At 38.1% G+C, this 2,864-nt stretch overlaps 1 non-coding gene across 1 annotated transcript; it reads left to right on the top strand.

The window, feature by feature from the left end:
• The first annotated feature begins 1,106 nt into the window (after window positions 1-1,106).
• On the top strand, window positions 1,107-1,213 carry LOC141603549 (small nucleolar RNA R71). The gene has a single exon (XR_012525417.1). It is a non-coding gene; the product is annotated as a small nucleolar RNA R71 (small nucleolar RNA).
• The last annotated feature ends 1,651 nt before the right edge of the window (window positions 1,214-2,864 follow it).

The raw sequence follows: 2,864 nt of genomic DNA, 5'->3' as shown, positions 1-2,864 counted from the left end.
ATTTCCATGAACTTTCCAAGTTGGTCATCAAACTTAGGCTTGGCTTGACGACTTGGGAATGAACGTCTAATCACAATAAGCTCTTTTTCCTTAGCCTTCTCTTCATTCTTCTTCTTTGAAAATTCATTGGTAGAAGGATCTACCTCCTTAGAGTTCTCCACCACTCTTTGCTTGTCACTAGTATCCGCAATATTTTTATCAATTGGCCTCTTCGGCCCTACATATCTTGTACCACTCCTCAAATGGATGGCGCTAACCGTCTCATATCTTGGGGGATTACCTTGAGGTGGTAATTTCCTCTTTTGTCTTTGAGAGCTAGAAGATGCTAATTGAGTGATGTGTGATTCTAACATTTTGGTGTGGGCAAGAATGTTATTGATGGTGATTTCCTTAGCTTAGCTATCTTTTTGCATTTGGGTGAAAAATTCTTGTTGGTTCTTTTGCATTTAGAGGACCGCTTTTTGAACATCAAAGCCTTGGTCATTTGATTGGTTGTAAGAAGGTTGATTTTGGTAGCATTGGTTTTAGTTGAAAAAGGGTCTTTGGGCTTGGTTTCTCATTGGAGGTGGGGTGTATGTTTGTTGGGGGTTTTGGACATTTTGTCTCTTGTATGAAAGATTTGGATGGAATTTGGTTTTCTCATTATAGTAGTTGGAATAAGGGGTGCCACTCTTGTATGCTTGGAAAGCATTAACTTGTTCATTTGTTCCCCTACATTCGCTTTGATCATGTCCCAAGGTTCCACAACTTTCACATACTCCACTTGGAATTGAGGGTGATGCCACCATAGCATTGACATGTTGTTTGGGTGATTTGGAAGATCATCAAGCTTTGCCATGGCCTTCTCAAACTTTAAATTGATGGTGTCGATATGGGCACTTAGTTGAGCAATCAACTGTGTGATGGAATCTACCTCATGCCTTCCTCCTCTAATGGCCTTTCGAGGCCTACAATACTAAGAATTATGAACCGCCATCTTTTCGATTTTGGCCCATGTTTGATTGTTAGAAACTTCGGTAAACATCCCATTGGATCCCATATTGAGAATACTGCGTGAGTTTTCATATAGGCCATTCCAAAATTGTTGCACAAGGAACCACTCACTAAGCCCATGGTGTGGACAAGAACGACAAGTGTCCTTAAATCTCTCCCATGCTTCATATAATGATTCTTCATCCCTTTGTTTGAACCCGGTGATTTGGGCTCTCAACATGTTAGTCTTCTCCGTAGGGTAGAATTTCTTATAGAAGGCAAGTGCTAACTTCTTCCATGAATCAATAACAAGGGTAGCCTTGTTTAGGCTCTTCAACCATTGCTTTGCGGTACCGATTAAAGAAAAAGGAAACAATACCCATCGAATCTGGTCTTGAGTAACTCTGGTTTGAGAAATTGCATCACAATAGTCACAAAAAGTCACCATATATGAGTGAGGGTCTTCACTAGGCATCCCTCCAAATTGACTTCTCTCAACTAACTCTATGAATGCGGATTTGGCGATGAAATTACCGGTTAAATGTGGTAGTGTAGGAGTATCATTGGTAGGTTCTCCTCGGTTGGTACGGAATGTGATGAAAATTTAGGCATTGTGGGTTGATTTTGTGGTTGGTTTTGAATTAGGTTATCCTCTCCTTCTCTTACAAAAGGGTTGATGAACTCAATGTTACTTGGTTGAATGTCCACAATCTCTCCAATACCTACAACTCTTGAATTACCTCTAACAACTCTTCTATTGTTGGTTAAGGTCCTTTCAATCTCGAAATCAATAGGTAATAAATTACCTTGTGATCTCCTAGTCATGGAAAATATCAAATAAATCGAAAACAATTAGAACAGCCTTGAGGAGATTGACTTCCCCAAGGTAAAGTAAGACACAACTAAAAATATTAATGAAAATCAAATCAATTTAACACCCTCCCCGGCAACGGCGCCATTTTTGGTTCGGTTCAAAACTCGTCGTCAAAAGCTACCAACCAAAACAATATTTATAACTTCAGAAACTACTCTTAGCAAAGAGGTAAGTAAAGATCGGATCCCAAGGGATGGGTATTGATGTAGGATTTTTAATTGCATGTAGTTATGTCTAGGGTGTCACAAATTGGGTTGAGATAAGATGTGGTCTAAACTAATCAACAAGATGAATGTAAATTAAGTAAAGCAATAAAGGGGTTTGTAAACAAATGATTAAAAGCACTAGGGTGTCATGGGTTCATAGGGGATTCATGGGAATAGATTATACAAACATGTTCTCAAATAGATGCAAGCACTTATTATTGTGATGGGATCGAGTTAGTGTATCTATTACAATCCCTAGGAAAATTTGGGTCCCGGAGCCGAGTCGTCTAGACTGCACAACACCTACAAGTCGACTTAGTCTCCTCTTATTCAACTCTATGCATGGTCCAAGAGGCTCGAGTTGGTTTATATCTTACAAGCCTCATTGAAGAGATAAGGAATGGTCAAAAAATGCAAGGATTCATAGGCTCGTATTTCATCAAACATAACATGTGCATAGTTTGAAATCACAATAAGCAAGCAAAATAATTATAAAAACATATTAGAATAAGCATTGATTAATTCCCAAGTTTGTTTTCCCTAATTCCCCATTAACCCTAGCTAAAGAAACTACTCACTCATGATCAAGTTTAGCATGCTAATAAGGTTGTCAATCATACTAGCAAAGCAAAACATGATGAATAAAGTAAAGTGATTAACAATAATTAAACAAGGGTAAAAAGGAATTATACCTATGGAGATGATCCAAATAATAAAGCAAAGAATAATAGAAGTTCTTGATGATTGATGGAAGGTTGTCAATCCTCCAAATAAACCCAAATAATCTTCTAATTACCCAAATAAAACTAAGA

This window comes from Silene latifolia, chromosome 9 (genome assembly GCF_048544455.1).
Source record: "Silene latifolia isolate original U9 population chromosome 9, ASM4854445v1, whole genome shotgun sequence".
NCBI lineage: Eukaryota > Viridiplantae > Streptophyta > Magnoliopsida > Caryophyllales > Caryophyllaceae > Silene > Silene latifolia.
Note: the sequence above shows the minus strand (reverse complement) of the source record. Positions and strands in the feature narration are given on the sequence as shown.